Below are 12,977 nucleotides of genomic sequence, written 5' to 3'. Positions count from 1 at the left end.
AGATTCCCTTCTCTGCATTTACCCTGAATCAAAGATTAATTCATTGCATCCTTCAGTGACTTGGGAAGTGGAAAAAATAGGCATTTTCTGCCCAGTTACTCCGAATTCTACACCTCCTGCAATATAAACTGCAATCCAAGCAGTTCCATGAAATTTCAAACAGCAGAATTTTGCTGGTCTGCACTTGCTGACAAATTATCATCACGACTCTATTACAGACTTCTGTCTGCTTTCTCCTGCCCCTTAGAACTCTGCATCCTTACAGTCAGTCAGTCTTCCATGCATTCTTTATTGGACACCAATACCTTTAAGTCTCAGCACACTCATTTTCCTAGTCCCTATGAGCTAAATCAACATACATAAACCTGGTTACGGGCAAAACATCCACAAGCAGAAACAGGAAGAGAAAGTAATAACTAGGATACAGAATATGGCTTCTTCCATAAAAACAGTAAAGATCAGCCCAGTAATTGGAAAATGTGCCTCTAAATGAAAAAGAATTAGAGGAAAAAACGTTTAAACCTCTGTCTGGTCCTATCTATAAAACCAAATATGCTGATTCCAAAAGATACTCTACAGAAAAATATTAGAATAAATAAGTATTCACCAGCAAGCAGTCATAATTCAATGAGGTTATTTATTGTCTTCGACTTTTTCTTGTACAACACTAACAAAAACCAAAGGTTGACATGTCTTTTCTATAAAAGGCTAATCAGTGACTATTTTGGCCATTTCAGGTTATAGGATCTCTTTTCCAACTACTCAGCTCTGTCATCATAGCACAAAATAGCCATGGATGATATGGAAATGAATGAGTGTCTGTGTTCCAATAAAACTTTATTTACAAATAATGGAATCTGAATGTTACAGTTTTAACATCTCATGAAATATGATTATTCTTTTGATTTTTTTTTCTTTTTTTTTTTTTTTTAGCTCTGATTTTTTTAACTGACTTAAGAATCTAAAAACTATTCTTAGCATAAGGGACATACAAAACAGGCAGCATTTGCCATAGATCACTGAACCCTGAAGTATACTGTCATCTTTTGCTCACTTAAGTGATTCTCAAAATGCCTCACTGAGAAACACAGTTTAACAATGTCCAACTCTTCTTGCCTGTTCACTGAGCAAACTTCTCCTGAGCTAGAATCTAATCAGTTTGCATGTGGTCCTTCCTTCTGGTGAACTGGCTCCATTAGACAACCAAAGGATGGATTCGGGGAACAAGGTTCTCTCTCCTGGTACATTTATAAGTTATTTCCAGATTCTAATTAGTATTATGAGTTTTACCCTTGTTGCCAAGTTTGTATAACCATCCAAGCTCCAGATTTCACATTTGAGGAAGCAAATGGTGTAACACAGAGGTGCTAAGAGCAGCTATTAAATCCCCAAAGCAGAATCAGCCAACGTCACTCCTGTAAATCCTACTATGTCATTGTCAACTCAAAGGAAGTCTAAGTTAGAACAAGTTACGAGCTGAATCAATTGCTATCAATAGCTGATCAGTTTTGATTCTAAAGACATAAATTATAACCATAAAACTTTAGGATCTTAAGTATCCAAAGTACACCCAGAGTTAAAATATGCCAAGACTATACATACAGAATTAAAGGGAAAATTCCAACAGCCACATTGTCAAGATAGAGTAGAAAATAAACATCTAATAAGCAAGTAGCTAACAATATAAATTATTATTAGCAAAGTCCAGGGGATAGTGAAGGACAGGAAAGCCTGGCGTGCTGCACTCCATGGTGTCGCAAAGAGCCAGACACAACTTAATGACTGAACAACAATAATACAAATACACAAGGATGGATCTCATAAATTTAATGGATGCATAGTTATCCACCAAAGAATTGTATAATAAATAAGGACCTAGTTTAATCTGTGCTAAATGTGTCATACTACACAGTTGATCACTTATGAAATAATATGAAGCCATGATTCCCCAGACCTCACCTACAGGATGATAAAAATGGGTTCCATTGCTAATTTTCTCTCCTCCTCGTCCTCCTACACTGTTGAGCTAGATGTACATAAGTTTCAGTTTTTAAATGCAATCCTTTTCATGAGGTTTGACTCAATAAAAATAAATTTCCTGCATGTCCCCCTGCTGTTTAGACATGGAATGCTGAAATCCTGGCACAGTGGGCAAAACTAAATAAAATAAACAAACTTCTGAAGTTGTGGCAGAGGAGACATTCAAACCTAGGCTACTGAATCCAATCAGCTGTATAAATTTAAGACAAACTGTTTTACTTCTTTGTGACTTGAAGCAACAGAGAGACCTTGGGACTTATCCAGTCCAGCAATTTTCAAGCTTTTCTTTAGCAAAAGAACATTCTTTTGTTTAAAACGTGGTTTAATGCATAACGCTCAATGTAAAACTGGAAGAGCACAGCTTCTCTGTTAAGAGGAGGTCAGGGTACAAGGAGCCCTGTCCATTCGTCCTCTCCAAGGCACCTTCAGTAATCCCAAGGCTTCCCCACAGAACTCTCTTCTTGGGAGCTCAGTTAGAAAACCATTCATCTTATGCAATCCTCTCATTTTACAAATGAGCAGTCTACTGAGAACATGAAAAATGGCCCTGTCAGCAGCCAGAAAGTGCTGTTACCAACTGAACAAAAAAAACGCACATAAACGGTGCTCAGACAAGGCCATGCTGCTGCTGTGTTTGGAGCAAGACAGAGAAATGTCCACTCCATAACCTCAACAATAACAAGACCTCCCCTCTTCTAACACAAGAGAATGCTGTTTCTCTTCTAATAACTCCTCCTAGCCCACCTTTAATCCACCAGCCTCCTTGATAAAGTTTATGAAGATACCCAGTCACTGAATTCCTCCTGCTCCTTGACATCATCTGATCCAGAACTGGCCCCTGTTCTCCTAATCCCTCCCTGGAATCATCCCACATAAGCCTGAATCCTGAAAGAAAGCGCATGGTTCCTCTCTAAAGCATTATCCTTTATTCCAGCAGCTTCAATAAACCTAACATTCTGTTTTTATTCCAACTGTGTCCCTCCTTCAACACTAAATTATTAGCATTCTAAGCAACATCCTTAAGAAAAATAGGATCTGTTCAGAGAACAGATAGCTGAGCTCCTAGAATGGTAAGCAAACATGTTAGAAACAAATAGAGGACAATTCAGATCTTTAAAAGACCAAATGCTACTAATTTTAGCATGTTCAGCAATGGCGGCATAGGGACATGAGCTAACTTTGATATAAAACCCAAGGGTCACTGCTTGACAGCCTCCCAGAGGCGGAAAAAAGACCCACCGCCAGATCTGTCTGAAAGCGTCTATGCCACTCACAGCATCTGGCACAGCAGACAGTGTGGACAGAACCCCTCCACGATCAGCCAGGCACCCAGAAAGGTCTGTCATCATTTAATCCACACTTGATTTACAGATGCAAAGATAAATTGATCATAAGAATCTACAAACAAAGCATACCGTGATAAGCATCCTTCTAGGTTGAAGAGTGGAACAAGGCACTCTCAGTTTGGTCCAGGTTGCCCTGACATGGACATGAAGTCACAGAAGCCTCCATGATGGTCCTGAAATGGAGGGTCTGATTTCCTCTGAGCCTCACCCATAGTATGGATTCAATAAGCATGTCTTGAATTGGATTTCACTGAGCAGAATCATCCTGATAGTAACCCAGTGAGTTGAAATCAGTCCTGGATTCTGTGTGCAGTGTCCTTGGCTTAAGAGGGCAAGTAATTTTGTCTAGTCCTTCTTTGCCAACAAGTATTGCTGGTCCGTGAACATTAGGATTTATTTTACATCTTTCCTCCCCTCATGCATGAGTCATGACAAGGGTGGAAGATGTGGGAGAGAGGCTAGATGTGTGAGTAGACTGGGGAAAGCATTGGAAATTAAGAAGGGCTTCTAATCTCAGTACAGACCCAAGACCTCATGGTGAGTTTGTAACCCCACCTCTTGGATCCTCAACTAGTCTCCTTGCTGTTCACTCAGAGGCTAGCATGCATGACCCCAGTAAGGTCTGTGCTAGTCTAACAGTCTAAGTTCAGGCCTCTGAATACTGAGAAGTTTTTTGTTAACTTTTTATTTTGTATTGGAGCATAGTCGATTAACCATGTGGTGACAGTTTCATGTATACAGCAAAGTGATTCAGTTGTGTGTGTGTATATATACCCATACCCATTCTTTTCCAAATTCTTTTCCCATTTAGGTTGTTACACGACATTAAGCAGAGTTCCCTGTGCTATTCAGAAGGTCTTTGTTGGTTATCCATTTTAAATACTGCAGTGTGTACATGTCTATCCCAATCTCCCTAACCGTCCCTTCACCCATCCTTCCCCTGGTATCCATTAGTTCATTCTCTAGGTCTATGAGTCTGTTTTTCTTTTGTAAGTTCATTTGCATCATTTCTTTGTAGGTTCTATTTATAAGTGATATCATAGGATATTTGAGTGCATTTCTTAAGATTAAACTCTCTAAACAAAGCTGCCTACTTAAGTCCTGTTTGGACAACAAAACAGGATCCAAGTAAAACCAATTTCCAGCCCCTCTTACTGCCTTTCCTCTCAGGGCTGCCATCTGCTGAGAGGCTCTGCTCTCCTCCAAGGCCAGCCCCAGTGCCACGTCCTCTCTGAGTTTTCAATGACTGCCTCCTCCCCAAACACTGCTCACAGAAGAATCAACTGCTCTCTTGGGTTTCCGGAGTACCTTATGCATTCACCAGACTAGACTTGTTTGTTTTTTTATGTCGTCTCCATGGCCAGGTTGTTTATCTTGCGAGGAGAGTGTCATATTCACCTGTGATCTCCAGATGATTGAACAGGACTTTTGTCAACATTCTATGTGGTTGACTGAATTGCCTTCCAAATGTGCACTTTGACATAACACTGAAGCTCGTCCTCTCCCTCAAGGAAATCATGTGATTACATATAAAAATACTCATACGCTGCTACCTCCACCCTCAGACTTGGTGCTTTTTGTTCATGGCAGAGAAGATGACCATGGGTTCCCCCAGTTAGTCATCCTATCCCATTACGAAGAACCTAGCAACAACCTCCAAACTCCCCAAAATGCGAGTCTGGCTTCCAAAACCACTCAAAGGCTTCAGTACGAAGTATTCAGAGGGATTTTCACCCAGCAGGATTCTCCCCCAGATACACTCAAAGAGAAAAACACCTCTGATTGAAACTCAACAGCCAACCTATTCAATGAGAGTCTGCACCTCCCCTGCTGCTTTCAAACCAGGACAAGCTCCCTAGAGCCTGGAGGCTACACACTCAACCACCAGTGAGATCCCGGCAAAGTCTATCTCCTCCAATTTCTCTTTGGGCAAAGGAGGATCTATTTCCCCAAAAAGCCAGCTGACCTTGAAATGCAGTGGTGAGACAAAGAAAACCTTAGCCACCTGTTCCTGATAACTACGCTCCTTCCACCTTACTCTGTACAATGTCTCTTTGTGAAACTGTTCAAATAGTACTAAAGGAACATATCCCCAGCCCTTCACTAGACAATAGCCACATGGAACCAGCCTTACTCCCATGTGATTCTATCCTGCAACTCCACAGGCTATGTTCATTCACAAATCAGAGCTGATTTTCCAAGCAGAAGCACAAGTAAGTCACTCTATTAGTTTGCCTCGGCATCTATTAGAAGTTCAATGAATGTTCTCCCTATGATATCTTCTTGAAACTTCTATTAGAGTACTTAAAATTTAGTAGCAAAAAAAAATTATAGTAGAGTTTAATGAGTTATCCATTTATATCACCCACCAGAAAGAGAACTCTAGAAGGTTAGAGAATTAGTTTACACAATAAACATATGTATTTGCATCCTGAGTGGTTGGCCCAGTTCCCAGCATACCACAGGGCCTCAACAAGTAAGTGGCTGCATCTGTGGACCTATCTTCAGGCAACCTGAGGACAGTTCAAGAGACATAGGGCCCCCTCCTCCACTGGAAAAGCTCACTGAGGTACAGGAACAGGATCCTAGGGGCCAGGGTCCCATGTTTCTTTGTCTTTAGAGCCTTGGTACTTCACACAAATGAGGCATTCAAAAAATAGTTGTTGAAATGAAAACTTATTTGCTCGAATGCAAGCCATAAGTATCAAGTAAGAATCTGCATCTGACACACTCGTGAAGCTGCTATAACAGCACCCATAATCACCAAGTCTCATTGTCCTAAGAATGACATGATTATCAGCTCCAGGAAATATTTGTGTCCCACATCCTTCTCGTCTGGGTACCCTCCCATGCCACTCCTTTCTCTTTGGCATCTGTGACACCCTCCCCTCGTTTTCCACTTACCTCTCTGGCTACTTCTGCAAGTATCAACCTCTCTCTTCATCTGATTTTCAAATGCTCGATACCCCGCAGAGGCTCTCTACTCTTCTGACATTTTACCCTCTTTTGGGGAGGATTCCTATAAATTCAAATACATGTAATGGATTACTTTTTTATTTATTAATAATTCTCAAGTCTACATTTCTAGGCCAGACCATTCTGAGCTTTGATATCCAACTACTTCCAACTACATCTATAGTCATTCAGCACACAGGCAACTTAAACATGTAAAAGCCTTGCTCATCTTATCCTCCTTTCCTCTTTCCTTTCTCTCATCCCAAGCCTGTTCTTTCTCCTCTATATTATATGTTGTCTTGATGAATTGTCCACCATTTCCTAGACCACACCCCAGAAACCTTGGGATCATTCCAAACTCCTCTCTCATTATCTTCTTCCATAAAATTAGCTACCAACAAAGTGAGTCTCGATTCCTCTCTTCCTTTCCACCCTTCCTGACAGTCACTTTAGTTTGTTTCTTCCTTGAAATTGTTCCCAGACTGTTCTCTCTGCTTTCATTCTCCTCCACCTTCAAAGGATCTGCTGTTTGTGCCAGAAACCAGTGCTTCCTAAAGTGCAAATCTAATTACATCACTCTCCTCTGAAAACAGTTTTTTCGGCTATCACCCACCCCACTCCCACTGCCCCTGAGATGAAGTACGAACTCCCAAGTACGGCAGAAGTGGCCCATGCCTCATCTCCGGAAGAGCCCCTAGCTACATGCTCCCCACACACTGCCTGCTGTTCCCTCCCCTGAGGTCAGTGCGTCAGGAGAGCCCTTCAGCTTCTCTCTGCCTTGCTGACCTCACATGCTCTCCAAGCACTTCAAAATATTACCTCCAGAAGGCTTTCTCTGGCCGGATTCTCCTCCAGCTGAATTACAGGCCCATCTTCTGTCCCCCATTCTACACAAAGGCACAGACCTCCACTCTGTGTGAGGTTATTCGGAGATTCTCAAGTTTAGCAAGGTGAATGTTAAAATTCACCCGAGCAGTGAGTACCCAGAATTCAACACTGATTCTGATTTAACAGCTGGAGAAATCAATAAGATTTTCCTGTGTGTTGGGCTTCATGCTTCTTGAACGTTAATGTTAGTACCAATTACCTGGAGGTCTCTTAAAAATGAGGATTCTAATTTAGCAGGTCTGGCTAGGATCTGAGACTCCGCATTGTAAATAAGCCCCCAGGTGATATCAATGCTACTGGTCTACAGACAGACCACACTTGGCGTAGCAAAGAGCTAAATGAACGCTGCATTACCTGGTCCATCTGGAGGCAATAAAGCTGTAAATAGCCACAGCCACTACAAAAAGCTGCTGTATACCACAGGGAGCTCAGCTCAGTGTTCTGTGATGACCTGAAGGGGTGGGATGGAGAGGGTGGCTCAAGAGGGAGGAGGTATATGTGTAGCTGATTCACTTGTTTGTACAGCAGAAACTAACACAATGGTATAAAGCAATTCTACTCCAATAAAAAATTTTATTGTAGTTCTTTGTTTTGTAAACAAAATAAAACATGTTTTTAAAATCGAGGGTGAGGAGGAAGACTCCTTCTGTCAAGAAGACAGTGGGTGCTAAAACACGTGATATAGCCTCGTTCCAGAAGAATCTATGAATATCTATAAGAACTGCAAAACCATAGGGTGTAGAAGTTACTGTCATCTGAAAGTGTAAAGCCCAGAGAGGAAAAGTGACTTGTCTAGAATAATACAGAAAGTAAAGAGCAGAACTGGGGCCCAAACTCAGGACACTTGATTCCTCAGTCCTGTAACCTGTTCATTCTATTGAGTGCTTGGGAGAGATGCTGAAGACTCCACCAGGCTCGGAGGAGCCATCAAGGAGGACACGCTCCACACAAGCAGGACCCAGCTAAGCACTCTGATATGGAAGTGGCTGGAGCAGCCACCCTTCAAAAGGGATCCCAGCCCAAAGCTGCTGATGAGGACAATGGCAAAACTGGTCACTTCAGACCAAGGTTGATGAACATGTGTTGGGTTCCTGAGTGAACTTAACCTTGCCCCAAGTGAGGAAATGTGCACTGCAGAATTGTGGACTATTCTAATGTCTTTAATCACCTTGATTCTTAACACTCCCACCACCACCACACATCAAAATTCACTGGCTACCTAGCTGGATAGCCGTTAAATAAAACCTAAGCAGAGAAAGTGTTGGCTTCCTTTATGTTACATAATACTTTATATATTAACGTCTATATCATTGCCAACCTCCTTCCTATTCAGTGGGATGATAACAACCTGCTTTCTGACCACCCACTGTAGAAATTTCCTCAAGTTTCTGATGGGCCCTGGGTCTGGTTGAAGTGTGATATACTGTGTGATTCCCCAAGCCCGTCACACATGTGCATGTAAGATACAAGGGTAATAGGCATAAATACAGTAGTATTTCTTCTTACTAGAGAATCAGGAAGATAACTGCTTAAGTTGTAGGAGGGTGAGGGACTAGAGAGGGTGACCTTACTGGTTCTCCAGCCAGCAGAATTGTTTGTCAAAGAGAACGCTGATGGATAAGTCTTAATTAACTAAAAGCCAGAGCGTGGACTTTCATCTGCAGCAATGTGGATGGGCCTAGAGTTTAACACACTAAGTCAGAAAGACAAATTTCATGTGCTATCGCTTATTCCCTCTGTTCAATTAGTCATCACTACTAAATGGAATGTGGAATCTAAATGGAATCTAAAATATGCCACAAATGAATCTACCTATGAAACAGACCCACAGACACAGAGTGTGGTTGCCAAGTGTGGAGGGGTGGGGCATTGGGAGGGAAGGACTGGGAGTTTCGGGTTAGCAGATACAAACTATTCAGTACTCTTGCCTGGAAAATCTCATGGACGGAGGAGCCTGGTAGGCTGCAGTCCATGGGGTCGCTAAGAGTCGGACACGACTGAGCGACTTCACTTTCACTTTTCACTTTCATGCATTGGAGAAGGAAATGGCAACCCACTCCAGTGTTCTTGCCTGGAGAATCCCAGGGACAGGGGAGCCTGGTGGGCTGCCGTCTATGGGGTCGCACAGAGTTGGACACGACTGAAGTGACTTAGTAGCAGCAGCAGATACAAACTATTACATACAGGATGGATAAGCAACAGGTCCTACTGTATGGCACAGGGAACTATTTTCAATATCCTGTAATAAAGCATAGTGGAAAAGAATACTTAAAAGAATGTATATACGTATACAACTGAGTCACTTGGCTATATAGCAGAAATTAACACAGCATTATAAATCAACTATACGTCAATAAAAAATAAAGAAAGAAAAGAAAAAAAGAGCACAGGCTTTGGGCTCAGAAAGATTTGAGTTTGACACTTTGAGCAAGTAATTTAATCTTACTAAGCCAAGATTTCCTCAATTATAAAATGGAGAAAAATAAGTAACGTCCTATGAGGATTGCTTAAGGAATAAGTAAGATGATTGTATAAAGTACTTAACACAGTGTCTAGGACACTGTAGATGTTTAATAATAAAAGTTCAACAGCAACATGGGGAGTCTTCAATGCCAGCTGTGGCTGCATCACTAATTCTAGAAACAAGGATTGTGGCCACCATCTGTATTTCAGATTTTTTTTTTTTCACTAGAGAGTGCACAAACTGAAAAATACTTTATTTCTCTTTTTCATTTTTTAAAAATAAGATTTATTATTTTACTCTAATTGTCTCGATCATATTTTGTTTTTTCTCCATTATTGTGTATGAAGTAAGTAAGTGATAGATCTACTGAATAAGCGAGGGATGGCAAATTTCTTCCATGTCAAATCAATACCAATTGATTGGGGATGGCTGCATTGGCCACTGTATTAAGAAGGATGTTGATACTAAATCCAAGCTGAGTGAAAAAAGAGCTATGATTGATCAGCCATATCTTCAAAGAGCATTTGTTACCCTCCGTTTTAATCCATAGATGGAAGAATGGTGAATAACAATACTAGGTAAGATCACAGTGGAACCAGCGGGGAGGGACAACAATGGTAGATTGTAGGCAGAGAGACTGATGAACACTCTTACACTGATCCTGAGACATGTTTTGATACACTCACTGTGTGTCTGTGCCAATTTTCCCTCCCATCCATTCTCCAACCTTCTCCACCCAGCTCTCTGCCTGGAGACTAACCTGTATGCAGCATATAAACAGGGCTGGGTGCCCTCTGGCTCCAGCTGGTTTGGCCAGTGGAGAGCCCCAGCAGGCGATATGAGTGAGGAAAAGTGAGAGAAAGGTCATTATTTCCCTGGATCTCTCTCTCTCTGCAGAGTCTTTTGTCTGGCTATGGCCCTCAGTTAGAAATCACTGATCTCTCATTGCCCATGACTCTCCTTTTAGGTTCCAAAATTCATCCCATCTTCCCAAACCTTTGGGACAAAAGCTGATAATAGCTCCAGAGTCACAAGCTCTAGGGTACTGCCCTATCCTTGGTGGCTCTTTTTCACCCACAATTTTGAAATAGTCTTTTTATAAATGAACCTTGTCAAGCTCTATTATTTTAAAAAGATCACCCATTCCCCTTTGGTACCCTTGGGTTGCCTCTATGTTGGAAGTGAACTGAGCATCCACAGATATGCATGTAATGGAACATGCTAGTCAGGGCAGCTAGAGAGAATAGGGTGGGCTGGCAGCTAGAGAGGAGATGGACTGAGACAGCAATGCAGATACCTGTCATGCCCACTTCTCATCTACCTTCAAAAGCCCACCCACAATGTGGACTTTGCTCTGCACAGTAGTGTTGAGTAATTGAACAGAGGGAGGTTCAAACACTAACACTTGCTCATTTGACCTGGTGAGACAAGATGGCCTGGACAATTTTGTTTCCCTTTCTGCTAAGTCGCTTCAGTCGTGTCCAACTCTGTGTGACCCCATAGACAGCAGCCCACCAGGATTCCCCGTCCCTGGGATTCTCCAGGCAAGAAGACTGGAGTGGGTTGCCATTTCCTTCTCCAATGCGTGAAAGTGAAAAGGGAAAGTGAAATCGCTCAGTTGTCTCCGACTCTTAGCAACCCCATGGACTGCAGCCCACCAGGCTCCTCCGTCCATGGGATTTTCCAGGCAAGAGTACTGGAGTGGGGTGCTATTGCCTTCTCCATTACTGGAAGATTAAAACTCAAAAATGTGTCATCTGGGTGCCAATGAAATGAAGAGGGACAGACATGCAAATGATGGCTGAGCCAGGTTATCAGCAGAGAATCTGACTGAGGACAATGCCCTGCCATCCTCGTTGCCTGCCTTTCCCACCAGGCCCACCCTTCCTGCAGCCAAACTGTACAGTTCTTCTTAGGTTTCTGCATTGGAGGAAATAAATGCATCCCTGGTCCTATTTAGAAAAGAAAAAAGAAAATACTAATACCTCCTGGTTCAGCACTGACTGCTTCAGTGATATAAGTATCCACACTTCATGATAAGCAATGCAGACAGAATCAGGAGAGAAGCCTCCAAATGTGACCTTTCCGTCTTCCAGGTACTTGACCTTGAGTTTCTCAACCAGTGATCTTGTGAATCTATCGTACCTATGAAAGCCCCCATCTTGACTAAAGTGGTCCCACTTCTTGGTAGAAGAGAGACCCCCTCAGAACCATTAAGCCCCCTCCTGGTGTCCAGCATCCAGAGATAAGGCCTCCACAGTGAACGCAGGCAAGGTAAAAAAACTACAGCCCTGACCCTTCCCTACAGAAAAGAGAATGATAAAGCATATCCAAAAAAGAGATAAAGAGAAAAGGTAAGGCAGAATACCTCTGAGAAAGCAGATTGTTAAAGAGCAATCAAAACCCTATCTAGAAGAAAAAAGGGAGAGAAATTACAGCCAAGGGGGGCTGCAGGCCTCTGAACCTTAAGCTGGGAGGACCATAAAGCTCACCCCAATTCTATTTAAGGAAGATCCTTTTCAAGCTTCTCCAGCTCTTCAATTCACTATCTTCAATAGCCTTTTCATCTCTCAAGGTCCAGAGATAAAATATCTTCTCTTCTCTGGAGACCTCCCTGACCACAACCCTTCCCACTTCCAATAAAAATTAACTGTTCCTTTCTCTTCATTCTCTTTTTTTCTAGCATTTCGTTTTTAAAAAGTATTTTATTATTCCTATTGTTATTTTATTTATTTAAGATCATGCCACATGGCACATGGGATCTTAGTTCCCCAACCAGAGATTGAACCCAGCCCCTACAGTGAAGACACAGTCTTAATCATTGAACCACCAGGGAAGTCCCTACACACTTAACATATGCTAATCTGCCGGGGTCCAGCCCCGGCTGATCCAGGGAGTTCGAAGCGGGGATGGCGTCGGCGAGGATCAGGATACAATAGCTTCAATTAGATATTAATTAGAGATGTAAAGAGTAATAGAATGAGGATAGCTCAGCAGGAAAATTCAGTGGAGAAAAGAGGCTGAGTAGCTTGGTTTACACGGAAGACCAATAAAACTTCAAGACAAGAAGTTTGCACCACTTACGTAGGCCGCAGGCGTCCTTCCGTTCTCCCGAAGGAGAGGAGACACTGAGGCCTCCCCGGTCGGATCTTAGAAGCCCAGGCATAATTAGTAAGCATGGTGGGTTCCGCGCTCCAGATGGAGACTCAGCCAGAGTTTGAGAGAGAGAGAGACATGGGGAGACCAGTCTTTCGAGGAACTGATCCCAATTCTTTATTTTCCAT

The 12,977-nt window shown here is 42.3% G+C and overlaps 1 long non-coding RNA gene across 1 annotated transcript in view; it reads right to left on the bottom strand.

Annotated features, from left to right (window-relative positions):
• Positions 1–7,407, bottom strand: part of LOC123328032 — a 128,829-nt gene extending 121,422 nt beyond the window's left edge. The window contains exons 1-2 of the long non-coding RNA XR_006542753.2: positions 7,161–7,407; positions 6,291–6,405 (exon numbers count right to left, since the gene is read on the bottom strand). This is a non-coding gene — a long non-coding RNA (uncharacterized LOC123328032). The remainder of the gene's footprint in view (positions 1–6,290; positions 6,406–7,160) is intronic.
• Positions 7,408–12,977: the final 5,570 nt, after the last annotated feature.

This window comes from Bubalus bubalis, chromosome 11, assembly GCF_019923935.1.
Source record: "Bubalus bubalis isolate 160015118507 breed Murrah chromosome 11, NDDB_SH_1, whole genome shotgun sequence".
Taxonomy (NCBI): domain Eukaryota; kingdom Metazoa; phylum Chordata; class Mammalia; order Artiodactyla; family Bovidae; genus Bubalus; species Bubalus bubalis.
The sequence above is the reverse complement of the archived record's forward strand: the minus strand, read 5'-3'. Positions and strand labels throughout refer to the sequence as shown.